Below are 21,296 nucleotides of genomic sequence, written 5' to 3'. Positions count from 1 at the left end.
AGTAACTGCTAAGACTGAAATATTCCAATGTTCCATCGCTACGTTCTGGGACCTGTAGAGTAGAACGTATGGACAACATACCAGAATCCCCCCCACCATCAGTGCCAGCCACATGGGACGCTGTAGTGTTAGTTTGGCCAATCTTTCTCCATGTTTAATTTCAGCAAAGTACCGGGAGATGGCCAAGTAACCAAAAGTGCATTTCTTGAACAGTTTATAATCATTTGCTGTGATGTGCCTTTATTATTATAACTACTGTACACACTTTTCTTATCTGGTTTCCGGGAGATCCAAAGGCTCTAGGAGGTCATGGCCATATGAAAACATTGAGACCCCTCACCCCCATTATTCTAGGAGCCAGGATAGCAACCCCAAATTCCCCAAATTCCCGTAAGTCTCTTAGAAATTCTGTGGGAACGGGCAGCTATTATTACTATTAATATTATTATTATTATTGTCATTTACTGGGAATAGGAAGGGTGGTAGCATATTATTGACGCTTAAAGCATTGAATCCTTAGTTTATAAATAACTACTAAATGTTTGAAAAAAAACAGCAACTTACAGTACTCGTGGATGGGCTCTTAAATCAACAAAATACAGTGTACGTGAATTTTGACTGTATATTAATTGACGTTCAAACCTACAGAATGTACTGTATTTTCTTAGCTTTGCCTTCTGCATTTTGTGGTTTAGTTTTGCGCTTTCTTGGAACCGAGACAAATGTACAGTAATAATTAACTCTTTGAAATTGATCAATTATTCAATCAATGCTCGAACAGAATTTTTCTTTAACATCAAACTGATCAATGCCCAGTTAATTATAGCAGTAGATTAATGATCTTCATTTATATGCATGGTGCCACAATGATCTAAATTGTATTTAGTCAGGCTATTGGAGAGAAGTGATGCAGATTGCACAGGGTATATGTGTGAATGGCACAGCATCATATAACGTGTGCGAGTGGGTACCACCAACACATTCCACAGAATGCCATGTATTGGGCACTCCTTAATGTTCACATTGCTCCATCTCTAGTTGTCTATTTTAATACAACTGATTCTATGTACAGTAATGTAGGACTGTCCAAGTGGCAAGCCACCATCATTTTAGTCCTAAGCACTTTAGTTATAACATAAATATAATTAGGGGACAGAACTGCTCATTGGCTGGGCAAGGTTTCCATCCAGTCATCTTGCTAGGGCATGCAATGTGTGACAGAGAGGGGGCAGGATTTTGGTACACTATGGGGCATATACAATTGTGTGAGAGAATAGCAAAAAACCCGCACCTGCGAGGCTTTTCCTGAAGGTGCAGGTTTTTTGCTATTCTATTAGGTGCACGTTTTTTTTTAAAGACACGCATCGGGAGTTTTTTTTTTCATGGACCTCCTGAGCACGCATGATTTGTACTAAAATCGATGATTTTAGGAATAATCACAGGGACTTGCTCTGACACCCCCGAAGCACCCACCCCTGAGGACTAATTAAGCAATTAGAAGTATCCAATTATCTTAATTAGTCCTTAATTACTCACCTTCCGAAGCGCTGTCTTCTGCATCTTCTTCTTCATCCAGCGTCGGAAGCCGGGTCCTCTGCTGCAGGGTGAGTATGTCAGTGTGTGTGGTGTATGTAAGTGTGTGTGTGTGTGGCCCCCCGGAATGGGCGCTGGGAGAACTACATCTCCCAGCAGCCTTTGCTCCTCCCATCAGCCCCCGGGACTCACAGCAGCCCCCTCTACAGTAAGAAGAGAGAAGGGAAGCCAATGGGAGCTGCGGAAACCCCCTGTCAGGTAGGTGGTTTTTTTTTTCATTTTACGCAGCACTGGGTTTTCAGCTCTGATCACTATTTTTTTAATTGAATACCGCGGGTAGCGGTAGGGCGCAAACCCGCGGTATTCCGGAATTGGGTGCGAGGTGCGCAAGGTTTTTAACTCGCTAAACCTCGCGCCCAATTGTATATGCCCCTAAGTAAACTTTCCAAACTCCTAATTTATCTTATTTATACAGTGATTAGCTCTATGTGGTCCTTTCATCAGTCATTCCTTTAAAGTAGGTGAAAATATTAATTTTCACCCACATTTGTAGGAATGAGGTAACATAGGAGATCTCACATATAATTCCTAATCACCTTGCAGCCTAAAAATATGCCCTAATTCACTACAGAACGCAACTGCGAAGGCAATAACGATAGTATGCTAATCCATTGCAATGCCCTCGCAGTATAACATAAGGACGCCCAATTTACTTACCCCACATCCATAATGTTTAGCAAGACTGTGAAACCATCGGTAACATGGAGTACCATCGCAGCCTCACACACACTTACACAGGCTCAGACCTTACTCAGGAATTACTAACCTCATCACACACAGTAATTACACAAGTCTGAGATACCATCAGTAACATGGAATACCATCACATCCTCACACACACTTACACAGGCTCTGACCTTACTCAGGAATTACTAACCTCATCACACACAGTGACTACACAAGACTGAGAAACCATCAGTAACATGGAGTACTATCACAGCCTCACACACACTTACACAGGCTCTGACCTTACTCAGAAATTACTAACCTCATCACATGCAGTGATTACACAAGACTGAGAGACCATCAGTAACATGGAGTACCATCACATCCTCACACACACTTACACAGGCTCTGACCTTACTCAGGAATTGCTATCAGTCCTCAGGCTGCGTAGGGCATCGCAGTGGATAATTTATGCACGCCCCTGCAATGGATACAGACGAGTGGTGTCTCCAGTACATGGGAGAGGATGAACAAGAAAATTAAGGAGATGCTAAACTGAGGCAGTTCTCCGTAGTGTGGCTCCAATGCAATGGGAGTCAGCGGCAAACAATGGGCCTGATTCATCACGCGTCGCATCTGCATACGCAGATCATCCAATGGTGCATACTACGCATGCGTATGCTCAGTAGTGCAATCACTTATGCAGATACAAAGCGAATGCAGACTGAGGGACGGGACGTCAGCATTTGGGGGAGGTGACAGGGGAGTGGTCGGAGAAACGCAGACGTGCCTGTCCTTTTGAACGCCGTTGCATGGGTGCGCATAAATTAGCCACTGCGACGGTATACACAGCCTGAGTACTCACTGCGTGAGATGTGGTTAGCAATGTCTGAGTAAGGTCAGACATGCTGTAATTGTGCACGAGGGGCCGATGTTACTCGATGTTCCCGATGTATATGCAGGACTGCGAGGTATTACGGATGTGAGTTAGCGGCAGTGGGCATCTCTATGATGGCAGTTTGACGGCTTTGTGATTGCATTCATTAGCATATTTTCGCAGCAGACCTGCGAGAGTAATCACAGCCACGATCGCGATCCGTGATGAATCGGGCCCAATGTCTGTAATCAGGCACTGGAAGCGGAGTCTAATAAGCTCTGCAGCTGGGAAAATAATTGGGATGTCCTGGATGTCGGACTGGATGTGCAACCAGGTAACGCTGTATCCCGAACACTTGATTTAAGAGCTGAGAGCTCTCGTACTGCGAACGGCAAATTCATGCACGACCCATAAAACGGCATTTAAACAGTCAGACGCACCTGCATTTCCTTATCTACCCCCCATTACGTCCCCAAACACTAACTACCTGTCACTCACTCTGCCAGTGAATCCTCTGTGTGAGCGTAATCACAAACCAATGGCTGCTCGTGCACAGTGCGGCTTTTACGCATGTGCAGTGGCTGAAAGTTGCTCAAACTCTGTAAATATCGGCACTGCGTTTACAGAGTTACCAACTCTCTGGCCGACCCTTCCGGGTAAGGGCAGCCAGATCAGCAAATCATGGGGGGCGTGGCCGGCATTTGTGGTTGGAGCGCAGTGTGTGGCCATGTGATCACGTCATTTTGGCCCCGCCCCCGCTACATAATGTCGAGATTACCGACGGCATTGTGAAGCAGAGGGCGGGCCCAAAGTCACACAATTTGGTGAGAAACGCGTCACTGCCGAATCGCAGGATTTTCTTATTACCGTTGCGGCAGAGGGGTTGTCAGCTGCTTGGAGGCTTGCCTTCCTTTCCAGGGGGCCGGGACAGCATCCGATTTTCGGGAGGCTCCCGGCCGAATCGGGAGTGTAGGCAAGTATGGCCCTATATCCTCATTACTGTCTAACCTCACAGTATCTCAGAATGCTTTGGCTGTTTGGTTTATTCGGCATTTGAATTATTATAATTTCAATCCATGTTCACCTACTATACATCACAATTCCACACAATAAGTTTATTATAATGACACCATACTGTAGCAAGCATGTACCTGTACTTCACAAACTTGTATTTTTACACTATGCTTCATATCATACAGGACATAAGAGAGTCTGCTTCTCTTAGTGTAATGATACTGATTGCTGTACTTTGTAATGTATGTAGATCTATTGTTAAGTTTAAATGCCTTACTTTCATATACAGTACCCTGCGAGAACACATTTTATTATAACAAATCATCTAAATTAGTAAAAGTTAGTCTCTCGTGCTAATGTCTTGTATAAGTCTGTGGCCTTCGGGCTGGTTCACACTTTTTCAAGCATTTATTAATGCAGGAGGGAGGTAAAATATAAAGTAGGATTATACTGTAAAATAACAAAACAGGGAAAAATTTTCACCGCATCCTATTATCATGGGAACGACCCTCGGCTGCTTCATTAAGGTGTCTATTCATCATCACTTAATTTCTACAAAAGTAGGTGAAAATTAAGATTTTCACCTAAATTTATAGAAATTAAGCGCCAGGGTTATTCATCATCTCTGTAACGCAGGCGATATCACTGAGATCTCCTGGTTACAATTGTCCCCCGATAATTTCCACAGTCCCTATACTATAGTATGGGGATGTGGAAATTATGAAATTCATCAACTTCCGAAAAAGCATTTTTTTCAGTACTTGACAGTGATACTGTACTCCACGCTGAGATGGCGCACAGTACCCAATACAGCAGAGGGATCTGAAAAGATCCCTCCCTGCTGTGTCTTCTTACCTTCCTGACGGTGCCTCCCGGCTCCCCGAGCTCTCCTCATGTGAGCCGGGGCAGGAGAGGACATAGCAGCAGTGGTGGCGGGGGACTGGTGCTGCAGGGCTGCACTGTCTCAGCTGCAGCTCTGCAGCGGCAGGGACACCATCAGCGGAGTTGACCGGGCGTGAGCGGGGAGGTGCGCTGGAGCGAGCGGGGGAGGGGGGCTTCTCTCCTGCTGCTACATTGTCTCTTCACAGCCTTTCTTCAAGCTGTGCATGCTCACCTTCAAAACAGGCTGCAAAGAGACAGTGAATCAGGGAAAATGTCCCCTTTTTCCAAAAAGCTAGCTCCGCAAAAGGAGCAGCTTTTCGGAAGTGATCATTAAGTATAGGAGGCATGATGAATGCCTGCAATACAAGAATTGAATCCTTCGTTATCACAGGGGATACTTTTCCCTTCATGAATAGATCCCTTAGTCACCAGCTGGGGCATGAATATTGGACAGAGAATAATATGTTATTGTAATTATACAGTTACAAAAAGTTTAGCAGATTTTGACAACTATACATTTTTTATGCTACATCGGTATTACCACACATTTTCACAGGAATGACACAACTGCAAGCACCATAGTACATCACGTTTCCTGACATATATTAATTTATTTCTTCACCTTTTATGTCCCATAAACACCACCTTAGCACAGGGAGAACTATCACCAGAAAAGCAAGAGGGTAATTAATAGAAACAGGATGGGACAGAAGGGGGCTGTGAGTGGGACGGGCGGAGAGTGGGAACAAGAGGGGTGAGAGGGAGGAGGCAGTTAGTGGGAGGAGAACAGACTGTTAAGGGCCATTGGGAGAGATGGGGGCGTTATACTAACCCCCTCCCCTCTAAAACATGCCATATTGTTTCATTAGCATTCATTTTAGGTTGTTAATGATAACTTTTAATTTTTAATCATTATGAAAACGCCATTAGCCTTTAAGTAATTATTACTCCATTTTTAACTTCTAAGTCAATTTACTTCTGAGGCACTGCCTCCCCATGTTTACTTATAAGTGCAGGACGATTTACAGCACGTTCCCTAGTGACTTCCATCATTAATAGTATGGGTGTCTGTGCTTTAATAGACCCATGGAAGCCATCACATTCACCTACCTATAGTGTGTATGACCACATTCCCTTTGGCTGAAGCTAGTAGTAAGTCTTGCTGACTTTAGTGTCCGTGTTTCCCGCACACCCGCGGCCTTCTGGGAAATGTGTGAATCACACTTAGTAGTGGTAATCGCTTTGTCACTTTGTAATGAAACAATGAGAATCCTCTGTGACCACAAAGGCGTCACACACAGAATCTCTCTCCTGCATTACGCCATGCTTTATCCCAAACAGTGATTGTTTATACTGTCTCCATATTTCATTCCTCACATCAGTCTGACAGTGTCTTCCATTTCTCAGTCAGTCCTGACGTGATGGATCGGTGTCTTGTCTCCCTGCGTAGACTCACTCTGCTTTTATCACCAATATAGATATATCCACACTCTGTGCGCCATATTACATCTGTCTGTATTTGTGTGTAATGTCTGCGTACCGCTCACAGATGGCACAGCAGTACATTAAATCTTGGCACTATATCGATTTAATAACAATATAATATACAAGTGTGTATGCATGTATGTATGTGAGTGTGTGTGTGTGTATATATATATATATATATATATATATATATATATATATTACATACAGTGTATAGTGTGTGTGTATGTATGTGTATATATATATTAGGGGTGAGCGGGTTCGGATTTCTGAAATCCGAACCCCCCCGATCCGAGTCCGATCTGAAATCGAGGCAAAACGTCATCATCCCGCCTTCCGAGTCTCGCGGGTTTTGGATCCTATATAAGGTACCCGCGTCGGCGCCATTTTCTCACTCGGCTGTGGACAGTGAAGAGGGAGGGTGGGAGTTAGGGCTGTGTAGTGTAGTGTAGTGTAGTGCTGCTGTTGTCCACTACTTCAAAGTCCATAGGGGCTGGCTGTGTTGTGCTGTGCTGCTGTTGTTAATAGGGGCTGTGTCCACTACTTCAAAGTCCATAGGGGCTGGCTGGACTGTGTTGTGCAGTCAGTTCTCCATAGGGGCTGTGTCCACTCCAAAGTCCTGTGCAGTGTCCCAGTCCTAAAGGGGTGCTGTAGTGTTGTCCAGGGGGTGCTCTGTCCATCATGGGTGTTCCCCCCAAGTGCTAAAAAATTAATATATTTTCTGTGTTTGTGAATTGTGTGCGCAGTAGCCGCACGTGCATCAACAAAGTAGTGCCAAGCGTGCGCCTGTGTCATAAGTAAAGGGCCGGCTGGCTTGACCGTTAAAGGGTGCTGTAACCCCGGAAAGTACACTCCAGTCCAAACCAAAAAAAAAATTATTTTCTGTGTTTGTGAATTGTGTGCGCAGTAGCCGCACGTGCATCAACAAAGTAGTGCCAAGCGTGCGCCTGTGTCATAAGTAAAGGGCCGGCTGGCTTGACCGTTAAAGGGTGCTGTAACCCCCAAAGTACACTCCAGTCCAAACCAAAAAAAAAATTATTTTCTGTGTTTGTGAATTGTGTGCACAGTAGCCGCACGTGCATCAACAAAGTAGTGCCAAGCGTGCGCCTGTGTCATAAGTAAAGGGCCGGCTGGCTTGACCGTTAAAGGGTGCTGTAACCCCCAAAGTACACTCCAAAACAAAAAAATATATATTTTCTGTGTTTGTGACTTGTGTGCACTGTGGCTGCACGTGCATCAACAAAGGAGCAGCGCCAAGCGTGCGCCTGTGTCCCATAAGTAAAGAGCCGGCTGGCTCATTTCTTAAATGGTGGTGTAACCCACAAAGTGAACTACTCTCCAGCAAAAATAAAAAAATATTTTCTGTGTTTGTGTGCGCTTTAGCCGCACGTATATATCAATATAACAGAAATGGAGGACCAAACTTTCTCCGATAAAAATAAAATAGGGAAAGATCAAGAACCACTTCCTCCTAGTGTTGTTGCTGCTGCTGGGAGTTTTTCATAATCCCAGAGAGGACGTAGGAACATCACTACTTTTACTAAACAATTGACCCTCCAACAGTCCCTAGCGATGAGGATGAAGTAGGACAGCAGTCATCCTGAAGCAAAACGTATAACTGAGGCCTTGACTGCTATGTTGGTGTTAGACGTGCGTCCGGTATCCGCCATTAGTGCAGTGGGATTTAGACAATTGATGGAGGTAGTGTGTCCTCGGTTCCAAATCCCGTCTAGATTCCACCTGCATCCTCAAAGCAGCAGCGACAAGCATGCGTCTGTCTGTTAAAGGGTGGTGACACCCTCAAAAGTGTGCTACACAAACAATAAAAATATTCTTCTTCTTTTTTCTGTCTTTGTGAATTGTGTGGGCTGTAGCCGCACTTGCATCCTTAAAGCAGCAGCGAAAAGCGTGCGTCTGTCTGTTAAAGGATTACATCGGTGACAGCATCCAAGTAGGCATGTCAGACAGTCCGTACCTGTACTGGCAGGAAAAAGAAGCAATTTGGAGGTCCCTGTACAAACTGGCTCTATTTTACCTGAGTTACCCCCCCTCCAGTGTGTACTCCGAAAGAGTGTTTAGTGCAGCCGGGAACCTTGTCAGCGAAAGGCGTAGGAGGTTGCTTCCACAAAATGTGGAGAAGATGATGTTCATAAAATGAATTATCAACTCTTCCAGGGAGACCAGCCTCCAGAACGTACAGAGGGACCTGTGGTTCCAGCAGGGACGAATTAATACTCTGTGAGGATGAGAATGTACACACTGAAGAGGGTGAGGAATCGGTGGATGAGGAGGATGAGGATGACATCTTGCCTCCGTAGAGCCAGTTTGTGCACGGACAGATTAATTGCCAGCTTATTTTGTGGGGGCCCAAACGAACCAATCATTTCAGCCACAGTTGTGTGGCAGACCCTGGCGCTGAAATGATTGGTTTGTTAAAGTGTGCATGTCCTGTTTATACAACATAAGGATGGATGGGAGGGCCCAAGGACAATTCCATCTTGCACCTCTTTTTTTTCTTTGCATTATGTACAGTTTGGGGCCTAGTTTTTCAAACTGCCTTCCTGTCTGCCACTGCAGTTTCACGCCTAGATGGGTCACGTGTTTGTGCCGCCCACTCGTGTTGCTTAGCATAGTCATCCAGCTACCTCGGTGCAACCTTTTGGACATAAAAACACTATTGTGAGGTGTGAGGTGTTCAGAATAGCCTGGAAATGAGTGGAAATTAAGGCTATTGAGGTTAATAATAGCATAGGAGCAGAAAAACCTACAAATTCTGTGATTTTAGCTGTTTTTATGCTTTTTTTCAAAAAAATACAGATCCAAAACACAAAACCCAGAACCCAAAACATGGAAGGGTGGTTTTGGCAAAACCAATCCAGATCCAAAACACGAAGAAAGATCCAGATCCAAAACCAAAACACAAAACACGAAAGTGGCCGGTGCACACCCCTAATATATATATATACATATATATATATATACATATATAGGATAAAAGGGGATTCCTGCACTGGGGTGCTCCTTTTGGACATCTCTATCCAAGAATATACAAAACCAATACCACACAAACGAGTAGGTATATAAGGGCACGCACCACATGTTCAAGTCCAACAGCATATTTTATTGATACAGCTAAGCGAAAAAAGTAGATTGCAAATAGAGTCACCAACGTTTCAGTCTACACAGAGACCATTGTCAAGGCGATGCAATCCATTAGTCAGCAAAGGCAACCAGGTTCACAAAGGAACTAATAGCAACAAACATCCATACAGCCATCCAGTGGACGGCTGTATGGACGTTTGTTGCTATTAGTTCCTTTGTGAACCTGGTTGCCTTTGTTCTTTGTTGACTAATGGATTGCATCGCCTTGACAATGGTCTCTGTGTAGACCAAAACGTTGGTAACTCTATTTGCAACCTACTTTTTTCGCTTAGCTGTATCAATAAAATATGCTGTTGGACTTGAACATGTGGTGCGTGCCCTTATATACCTACTCGTTTGTGTGGTATTGATTTTGTGTATGTGTATATGTATATATATATATATATATATATATATATATATATATATATATACATACAGGTACATTATGTGTGTGTGGGGATGCAGACAGTCTAAATGCCGACCGCCGGTATCCCGACTGTCTAATCCCGGCAAGGGTCTGATGACAGGCGTTGAAATCCCGATGCCTGTCATTTTTTCTTCGTCGGGAGCCTGAAGCTCGCCATCCCGATTGAAGATAAGCAGGGCGCAGACAGCCACAGGGGCGGGGGAGGGTTAGGTTAGGGTCTCCCAGGGGGGACTTAGGGTTAGACACCCCGGGGGATGGTTAGGGTTAGGCACCCCGCACGGGAGACTTAGCTTTAGGCTGTAGGGAAGGGGGAGATTAGGTTTAGGCACTTGGGGGGGAGGTTAGGGTTAGGCACCCCTAAAGGTTGGTTAGGGTAGGGACTTAGATTAGCGGTACTTACCTGAATTAGCAGTCAGGATCTTCATCCCTTCAGGGCTTCCGCTGTCGGGATTCAAACCGCCGGCCGTGCGGCCGGCAGTAAATCATACTGATTCCTTGTGTGTGTATAAATATATAATATACTGTGTGTGTGTGTGTGTGTATATATATATATATATATATATATATATATACATATATTGCACACAGGTATGTGTATGTATACAGTATATACTGTATGTTTGTGATATCTTGCTAAGGTTTCACAAGTGTACAACATTTTCACACTTTCATAACTTAAGATCTACAATAAACAGAGCACTGTCCTTTGCAGAAAGTTTGCACATACAGTATATTTGCATAAAAGTAGCCTTATATTAGGGGAAAAGTAAGTAGCACAGGAGCATGCAGACTAATCACATTGCTGTCTGTACAGAAGACTGACAATGTGGCTAATATTGGAACATGATGTTGTCATACTGCTGTAGATTATTGTTTGTCATTAAGTCGTAGATTATTTTATAGATGATTACTGTATATACATGGCATGACTTTCAATATTTAGCCGCATTGTTAGTCTTCTACATGGACAGCAACGTTGATTCTTTGCTACTTTTTCACTATTTTCTTTGCAAATATTGCACAAGTGAAAGCGTTATTTTTTTTTACATGTTTCATATGGATGAACAGGAATGTTTTGATAGAACTCGCAAAGTACGAACGGCCTATAACATGGCGCACTTCTGTATCCAATACTACGGCGTTAGATAGAGGGGTATCCTGTGGTACCTGGCACCAAGATGTCAGCAGCAGATCCTTTTAGTCCTGTAAGTTGCCAGGTGGGGCTTCCATGGCTCAGACTTGTTTTTCCAGCACATCCCACTGATGCTCGGATTGAGATCTGGGGAATTTGAAGGCCAAGTCAACACCTTGACCACCTTGTCATGTTCCTCAAACCATTCCTGAACAATTTTTGTAGTGTGGCAGCCAGGTGCATTATCCTGCTGAAAGAGGCCACTGCCATCAGAGAGTACCCTTGCCATGAAGGGGTGCATTGGTCTGCAACAATGTTTAGGTAGGTGGTACTTGTCAAAGTAGCATCCACATGAATGCCAGGACCCAACGTTCTCCAGCAGAACACTCACATGCCCATTGTAGGACTATCAGCATGAACAAGGGTCAACATGGGCACTTTAACCTGTCTGCAGTCTACATAGCCCCATATGTAGCAAGCTGGGATGCACAGTGTGTTCTAACTCCTTTATATCATAACCAGCATTAACTTTCTACAGCAATTTGTGCTACAGTCCGAGTTCTGTGGGATCGGAGCACACGATCTAGCCTTCGATACACATAAGCATCAATGAGTCTTGGGCTCCCATAACTCTACAGATGGTTCACCGGTTGTTCTTCACTGGACCACTTTTGGTAAGCACTTACCACTGCACAAGTATATAAAGCTATAATTAGTACATACAAAGCAGTGGCATAACTAGGGGGGGATCGGGCATGGCACTACACAGTAAAACAAACACACCTCCGCTGATGCCAGGTAGTACACTCACTGACATTGAATGTACTACCTGGCAGCGGTGTGTTTGTTTTAGCACCAAGGGCCGAAGTCGGGCTGGAGCTCACTCTTGAGCTACAGTGGGTGAAGGGAGAGACTTTGTGACATCTCTCCCATAGTAGTGCTGAGTTGGAGGGCAGAGTAGCGGAGGGCGGCAGGAGCGGGAATTCAGGTAAATATTGTGTTTTGTTTTGTCTGTGTCTTAAATGTTATATATGCAAGGAGCACTACTAGTGGCACTGTATAAGGGGAACCATTGTTGTGGGCACTGTATAATGAGCACTACTACAGGGGGCATTGCATAAGGGGCACTGCTCCTGGGGACATTGAATAAGGGGCAATACTCCAGTAGGCATTAATGTGCTTATGGAACGGAATGGTCCCAGAGTGATGAGAAACGGTGGTGTATTATGTTGACATGCCCCCATTTTTCAGTGGCCACGCCCCGTGTAGCATGTGTCCACACCCACTTTTTTTGCCACGCGCACTTACTTGGGGAGGGGGGGACTCCATTTTTTTAATATGCAAATCTGTATGTAGAGGTTTGGGGGAGAGAGTCAGTTTACAAAGTGATGTACTGGAATCTAATATTAAATATTATTGTTGTTGACCTAATTTTAAGCATAATATTTTATTAATAGTGTGAATAATAATTACCTCAATTTAAGTTTTCCCCCAAAGATAGATGCGGTCATATAGATGTTAAATTAAATCCATGGCCACTTTATAGTCACTAAGAATTTTTTTTAAAGCAATAGATACGAATAGCTCTGCAGACTTGTGTCCACTGCACATGATGACAACTGGTAAAGCAATATACTGCTTTACAAGTCATTAGACTACAGAGAATTTGTAGCAGAAATACTAAGAGGTTCCTAGAGATAAAATAACCACACTACTATTGAATGCGTTTACAGCAGAGCTCAGGAAATGAATTGTGAGTCTCTATTAACATCCGTGGCGGATTTTACTTTGGACTTCAGTCCCCCCCCCCAGTAAAATCCGCCACCCACAGGGACTGCCAATCAGTGGCAGTGACTTCCCATTGGAAGTGCTCCCTGCTAATCATAGCCGGGCAGGCAACCCCAAGGGGAGGTGCTCTGTCCCCCTGGGACTTGCAGTTCAGACAGCGATAGCAGAGAGAAGCCACTCCCTGCTATTACTACAGCCCTTACCGGTTTCTTGGGGATGCTGGGCAGCTGGTTCATCTGTGCCTATGCTCGGGGTTGCGATCCTGCGCACGCGCACAATTACAACCCCCCCCTCCCCCCATGAGGACAGGTAAAAAGTTGCCGCTGATTAACTTACAAGGATAAAAAGTATAACAGAGAAGATAACTATTTAAATAGAGCCTTTACCACGAAGTATAGGGGTTGGGTATGGGAATGCCATCAGTCATAATACTGATGCCCAAAGGTAAGTAGCCCTAACCCTCCCCCCGCAGCCTGTCCCTACCCCCCCCCCTCCACAACCCTAATGCTTACTGTTGGGATTCTTGTGCCAGTATTCTGAGCACTGGTATCACAACTCCCGGGATGTCAGCTACAGCCCAAGTATAGTAGAGATCTTTATAGAATTGAGAATATTCTGATTAAACATTGGAACATACAGTACTGAAGAAGGATCCCATTAGTGGTACAGTTTTGCCTTTTAGAGCTGTTTTTATGTAGAGGGGGCAGGATGCAGACACTATCCCAACCGCTGGGATTCTGGTGGTCAGGATGCCGACCCCGAAATCCCAACACTTGTTAGAATCCCAACACCAGCATCCCGACCGCCGGAATGAATGAAGGTAACTAGCAGGGTTAGGGGGAGGGTTAGGATTAGGCAGCAGTGTTTGGGAATCTGCACAGACACATGACCTGTTCTGCGCATGTGCGGAATGGGTATGCGATCCCGTTTGCAGACTGGCAGTGATTGACATTCTGCTGCTGTTTGTGGGTGGAGTGGGTGTGGCGATGGCCTCAGTCACCTGAAATGGAGGTGTGTCGCCACTGTTGTGGGAGAGGGAAGAGGCCAGGATCTCCGTCAGCTGATGGAGATTTCCTGGCCTCTTCCTCTCATCTGCGGCGGCCGGCAGTGTGACCCCATGGGTCACCTTAGCCGGACGATGTTATGCATTGGACGACACAGCTACATTACCATATCTGCAAGGATCGCAATTGCAAAGCTGCCTGCGTGCATACATCATATTTATTGCCTGTGTACACACATCATATATCTATAGCCTGCGTGCATACATCATATATCTATAGCCTGCGTGCATATATCTATAGCCTGTGTGCATACATCATATATCTATAGCCTGCGTGCATACATCATATATCTATAGCCTGCGTGCAATTCTCAGGCAAGGAGCAAGGAGGACTGGGATTGGTTGGACTGTCACAGTTAGTCGCCACAGTCACTGGGTACCTGCTGCGTCATTGAAGTGAGTTCCTGGGCTGGTCTGTCTGTACTCTCTCACACTGTGCTGCAGGCACTGCAAGTGGACTATTTGCTGAAGCCAACTGAATGTTTTTTTTTCTTTCTAAGTGTGGTGCTGGGGTGGCTGAGGGGTCCGTGAAAGTCTTATTCGGGAACGCCTCCGTTTGTACAGCCACCCCTCCTCCCCATCTACAATACGGGGCGAGCTGTCGATCAACATCGACAGCCGCCCCGTTTTGTTGTGAGCCCCGGAGCAAGTGATTTCTCACTCTCTTCGGGGCTATGCGCTCGTGAGCGGGTCTGAATCAGGCCCTTAATCCTGGGAATCCCGAGTCCCGGTATTGAAAAAATTAGGCGGGATTGGCTTCCCTATCGTCCACTTTCACTTTATAGTATAATAGTGTAGCACAGTTCTGGCTCCAGCAAATAATATATTTTGGCTAATTTTATTTATGTTTGTATGTTATGTAATGCGCTTCTTATATTTTCTATGAATCTTGATAAATAACATGGTTAGTTGCATAATATACAACCTACAATATCTGTTTTTTACACATTCACATTTAATTGTTTTAGTAAGTTCCCAAAAATGCTAATTAAAATATTATTTTTTGTCAGTAATTTATTTGTGGGTTTAGATTTCTGATAAAATTGTATTGTATTGTATCAGAACCAAAAAAAAATAAAAAAAAAAACAGAAAATGACATACTGTTTACTTCGCACAATCGATGGCATTCTAACAGTGCGAGCGAACACATTAATTCTTGTCAGAGTCTCAGATTGCTGAGCGAGTTATTGTGAACAAACCTTCCCCAAGAAAGTGTTATATTGCAGCAATACTGCTGACTGGGGCTTTGACATTTTGAAACTGTTCCATGATTTATCTTTTGCAAACTGATGTTAAATAACGTGCAATATTAAATAGCTTATTTGATAACAAGGCACGACTATAGTGAAACAAATGTGCTGTGTACAGTATTTCCAGCAACTAATCCATTGCTCTAACTAGTCTTGCTTGCACTAAACCCATACATGGTCATCAAGTATTGGTGACTAAGTACTTCAGGGCAGGAAATCTGTGTGCAGTGGTTTTGTGTTGCTCTTAATTATTGGTCTATAAAATGTGTAAATGTCATGTAATGTAATATACTGTACAGTATTGCACAAGGCAGAACCACAGTGGGCGTATGTGGTATATGAGGGCACTGACTGAGTAGATAGCAGTATCACGGACAAACATGCGACACCCTCGTCAGGCAGAGTCGGGGCGCCCTACTACTGTCAAACATGGTTGTCTAAAACGGTGTCAAATTTAATATTTTTAAATTTTTTGTTAAGTAACTTTCAAAAATATTTTCTACTTTCTAAGTAAAACTTAAATATTTTTATTTTCAATTTTTTACTTTTTGCTACTTTTATTTTGCTGAAAATCCATATAGCTACTTTGTGCGTTTTAGTTCACAGCTAAACAACTCTTGCTTTTAAGAGTCAAAAATATAGACTGTCACGGCCAGGGTTTCTCGGCACGGTAGTCACCGGGTTTTAGCTGTGAGGTCGTTATGGCGGGGGGTCTCTGGCAGCGGTGCTGGTGTTTGGTGAGGGGCATTGGCTGCACATGGTTCTGTGCGGGCACATTGTCACTAGGCCTGGTGAGGTCTGGCGGTGGTTCCATTCAGTTGGCATGGGCACCGCCATCTTGCCTGCGGCCATGTGATTCCGGCTGTCCAATCCTTGTAGGTCATGTGCTCATTCCAGCCAGTCACAGCGTGGCACTGAGTATTTAGGAAGGTCCAGAGCCTTCCTTCCTTTGCCAGTGCAACGTGTTTCTCAGCTGCGGCTGAGAGAGAGAGTACCTGTGCCTTACCTGCCTGTCTGTTTATGCTACTAGCCTGAACCTTGCCTGCTCCAACCTGCTGGATTTACCCAGCACCCTCCACATACCTTTTCACCTGCCTGAGTACCTGAAACTGCTGTTTCCCTGCACCTTGCCTCCTTTCACTCCCAGCTGGACTTCACATCCCCTGCCTGCATCAGTTACAGCTCATCATACCTGCATTCTGTTTCAGCTCACCATACTTATTTACTGGACTGTTCCTGCCTGTCACTATCTGGACATTTTCTCATTAACCCCCACTACAGTTATCAAGTGCACTTTAGTGCTATACCTGGACTTTTTATTTTGCCATTCCCATGTCTTCTAAGTCACTTATTAAAAACTCCACTTTTTCATTTAAGTCTGCTCCTATCTCCACCCCGGGCCCACAACAATTTCAGAAGCTCACATAGACGTTTTATAGTAACAGATACATGCATACAGGGGATAATTTGTCAATACAGGTCGTAGACCATCTTTGTCCTCTTTATTTCAGATTAACTTCCCAGGGCTGAATTGTTCAGGTCTCATCACTAAATCACTTTACTGTAGCTCAAAGTGTAATTCTGGTTCAGCGTGTTTACCAATGTGTTCATGGATCCTGTTGAATTCTCTGGGTCAGAATATCCTACCCATTGATCAAAAAGAAATATATTTTCTACCTCTTGTGTTTAGTAAAATAAATAAGACAAATATGATGTTTTGGTGAATTATGATAGAATAAGCAGTTAACAATAAATAAAGCTTAATGTTGTATTCAGGAGAGTGTGTTGCTCAAAACGGTCAACCTGCTGCTGAACACCTAAACTGCGCGTTTCACGTTTACAGGTGACTTCACTTCATCAGGCTAACCATAATCTGGACTTGTTATGACGTGTGATACACTGCCTACAGTATATACAGTATATTCCATGTAGTTATGCCAATTGATCTCTATTAATTGAATACATTTATATTATGTCACAAACAAATTACAAATCAATTCGATCCATAGTTATTTCATTTAGATGTAGTACAAAATCTAAATTTTCATAACTTTTTTGTTGTTGTAAAGTATCTACAATGTACTGTGTATCCACTACATTCCAAGTTTATTTAATAGAACGGTGATGTAAATTCCATGGCTGTCTACCATTTACATCAATAAGTAATGGAACTATCTTTACATTTAGAGGAAGAATGGCATGCGTCCCGCAATATATAATGTACATATTGACATGTGGGATATAGTCAATTGGATGGACAAGTAGGATCCTAGAAGAATTTGAGTCTCAGAGCATTGCAGGCTTTAGAACAGCCACACATGTGATGTATTAGGCACTTTAGTAAGAGTGTAATAGAGAACCAGATCTATGGAAGTGTTTGGGCATACAAAGGAGTGAAAGGGAGGGGAGGATGGGCTCGTTCACTTTTAAGGAAAGTATTCTGTAGAAGATTTGGTACAATTTTTTTAAACAGATTTCAGATTCTACATTGTGCTTAGACATTTTAAAATCTAGGGAATAAATATTATTGTATATTGTATTTGTGAATATATTTATATAATAATCTGCTACGGTCTGTCCCATCTCCTACATACATACGCAGTGGTAGCCAGTAAGCGCGGGCCTCCAATGGCTTCCAATGCAGAGAGACAAAACAGACTTAGAACTGTATACGCCGGGTCCCTTAACTAGTCATCAAAATAATTTAATACTGACCAATGGGAAATATATGATCAGTGTAGGGGTTGTGTTATCTGTCAGAACAATTTCTGGGAACCATTAGCTCAATGAAGAATTAGAAACACATGGCACAGTTGGTGCTCGGGAGCTGGTTGACCCATTTTCTTTCAATGGGACAGTGAGCAGCCACAAGTGCTGTACAAGTCACCTTTAATGTCAGGAATACTTTTGTTTACTGATTAAATGAGTTTTATCCTTGATCTAAGGAAGCCCAATTGTGTATGAGACAGCAAGGTCCTGCCTACATGATCACTACTATACCTGGTACTGTATATACACGTGAGTTTGAGGTGGAACAACAGTAGCAAGGTAAAAGTGAACCAGTCACATTATTTGATTATAAGCTGAATTAATTTTGCAGATTTCTTTCAATACCTTCTGCATGTGACTATTCAATAGGAGGTGTCTGAAGGCTCAGGTGTAGGTTGTGTAGGCTTCAGACTTCAATGATCTTGTGCTGGGCGGACATTATAGCGTGACTATTCCTAAACTGCCCACACTGTCTTGACCAGGCTGGCACCTGAAAACTGCTGGATATTGAAGACTATGGTTTAGATTTGTTTTTTTACATTTCAACAAAATGACGTTTTGGTTTTACTTGTATGTTTAGAACAATTGTATAAGTTCCATTTTCTTCCATTTGTAATTTCCGGATATTCTTTTATTGAGAGTAATGATATTATTTATATTTTACCCTCGATCTTTCCAAGGGGCCTTACAGACATCATTAAGCTCCATCAGTTCCAAATGGAACTATGTCCATGTACTATGAACGATGAACCAAGTTTACAGTAGCAGGTTAAATCCATTCTTTGTTGGATAATGAAGCTCTTGATAGACTCCTGTTGCTCATTATTGAGTTATGTCAACATCCCAAAAATAGCAACAAATCGGGATACCGGCTTCAAAAAATTGTTCTTAATTTTTTAATCACTTGCAGATATTAACCAGATTACCGCAATGTAGTTTATTTCTGCTTTAGTTATGTCTCCACATAGTCTATTTATTTAATTTTTTTAATACAAATTTTTCTGTTGCAATTAGAGCCATTAAATGACCCTCAATCTGAAGACACTCCAACCTGGAATTGTTGCAAGATGTCTATGATGCGTGTAATATGGAATCCTCTCCACCATTCTCTGATGCAGCATGTTACCTACTGTAGTTCTCTTCTAGCAGAAAAAGTCTCTAATACTTCAATCTATAACTAAATGTATAATGTGTAGCTTTGGTAAATCGTCTGTTGTCAGAGACAGATTTACATCATTGGGACCCGAGATTGCAGGTTTTATTTTGTTTACAATGATGTCAGAAAATGATGTCATAAATGTGATTTGGATTTTGCGCTTATTGTTCACATGTCCACTAATTAGGGACATAGACAAATATATGTATTCATGCACATAAGGGTGATAGCTATTTAGTGTGTGTTCCCTTGAACTTACCCCTTCCTGCCTTTTTTTTCCTCATGTTCTGTTGCCCAAAGGATCCAACCAACCCAAAACGAATTAAATTCTCACTTACTATTTGTTTACTTATAAATAATAATTGTTATTCTTTGGACATGAATGTCTTCCTTCTATATCTTCTACTCAGTATTGCTCCAGTACCGAAATTCGTGTAGGTTTGTGTACACTATGATGCAATGGAAACACATTTATGCAACCATACATACAGTCAGGGCTGCCACCAGAAATTGTGGGGCCCGTTACTAATAAAACAGGCAGGGCCCCCCTTGGGGAGAGCATAGGGCAGGGAAGGCTGAACCTTATTGAGGGGGGCAGGGTAGGAAAGGCTGGAGTAGGGGTGAGGCACAGGGGAGGGAGGGCTGTTAGGAGTAGGGGAGAGGCACAAGGCAGGGGAGGCTGTCTGGACTTGGGAGTGGGGGGAATGGACGCTCAGTGAAAGGCTAGCTGCATTATGAGGACCTATGTACTTACTTCAGCTGGTCCGGAGAGAGCGGGGGCCCAGGTAGCAGGGCCCCAGCAGTGCAGTTATGCATCGGCAGCCAGCTAGAAAGCGTCAGACGGTGGCACTTCAAATATGGCACTGGCCGTGAGCCAATCACAGCTCGCGGACCGGCAGCCAATCAGGAGCGGCCACTGCTGATTGGCTGCTTGCAGAATGACAACCAATCAGGAGCGGCCACTCCTGATTGGCTGCCGTTTCGCGAGCTCTAATTGACTCGCGGCTGGCTACTTAATTGGAATGCTGCCTGTCTTCTCCATAGCTGCAGATATAATAATGACCATCCATTAATGCTGGCATCCGGGCCCCCTCTCTCTATGGGCCTGGGACTACAGGCATGGCAGTCCCCCCCTGATAGCGGCCCTCCATACAGTACAAGCCAAATATGGTTCTATTATTCTGAATTCTTGAGGCATGGAAATTTCCAGGAAGGGGTTTTAGCTGTAATTTGGAGCACCTTGCCTAAAATCCATTATTATTGAGGGGAGGGGGTGGGAGATGTAATAGCCTGCGGTATTCAAATGCAAAACCAACCTGCATGACGCAGGCCCTGACATTACCCCCAATGTCCCCACCTTTTTGATCATTAAATTGTTTGGCAGAACTTACAGAAAATCACCGATACAGTAGATTGCTTTATTTCTTTCCTCACTGGACTCCAGAACCTTCTGGATAACAGGATTCCACATATATTGTTTAAATTCCATACATAAGCATAGGCTTGATCTGCAGGGCCTGATTCTGAGTAGGACGCAGTAGTGCACATAGCTGGGTCGGCTTTGAGGTGACCGCAGAAGAGCAGATACAACTCCAGCCTGTCCAAATTGATTGACTTGTGTACACAGGCTTTATATTAGCCTGTATACATGTATATTTATCTGCTTTTATATTTAAAAATGATATATACATTTTAAATATAATGGCACATAAATATAAACGTATACAGGCTAGTATAAAGCCTGTATACATATACCAATCAATTTCGACAGGTTTAACAGGCTCTAGAGCAGGGGTGGGCAATGAGCGCAATTCCCAGCATGCCTTGGAACAGTTTTAGCATGGCCAAATAGCAAAACTGTGGCAAGGCATGCTGGGATGTGTAGTAATTCAACAGCTGGGGGGCTGCTTATTGCCCACCCCAACTCTAGAGTGAATTTCCCGTTGGCAGTCACCGCAAATCAGGGACGGAGACTGGGCGGAGTTACAAGATGCTGCAGGGATTTATGGGAGATTTGCCCTCTGTCCCTGCAGTTTTCGGGGAATTTTA

General features: G+C 43.6%; 1 long non-coding RNA gene across 1 annotated transcript in view; it reads left to right on the top strand.

The window, feature by feature from the left end:
* The window catches only part of LOC148510718 (uncharacterized), a 163,803-nt gene extending 143,954 nt beyond the window's left edge, over window positions 1–19,849 (top strand). The window contains exon 4 of the long non-coding RNA XR_015869371.1: window positions 19,106–19,849. This is a non-coding gene — a long non-coding RNA (uncharacterized LOC148510718). The remainder of the gene's footprint in view (window positions 1–19,105) is intronic.
* Window positions 19,850–21,296: the final 1,447 nt, after the last annotated feature.

Source organism: Taudactylus pleione, unplaced genomic scaffold (genome assembly GCF_031769625.1).
Source record: "Taudactylus pleione unplaced genomic scaffold, aTauple2 ptg000312l, whole genome shotgun sequence".
NCBI lineage: Eukaryota > Metazoa > Chordata > Amphibia > Anura > Myobatrachidae > Taudactylus > Taudactylus pleione.
This window is presented reverse-complemented; position numbering and strand designations above follow the sequence as displayed.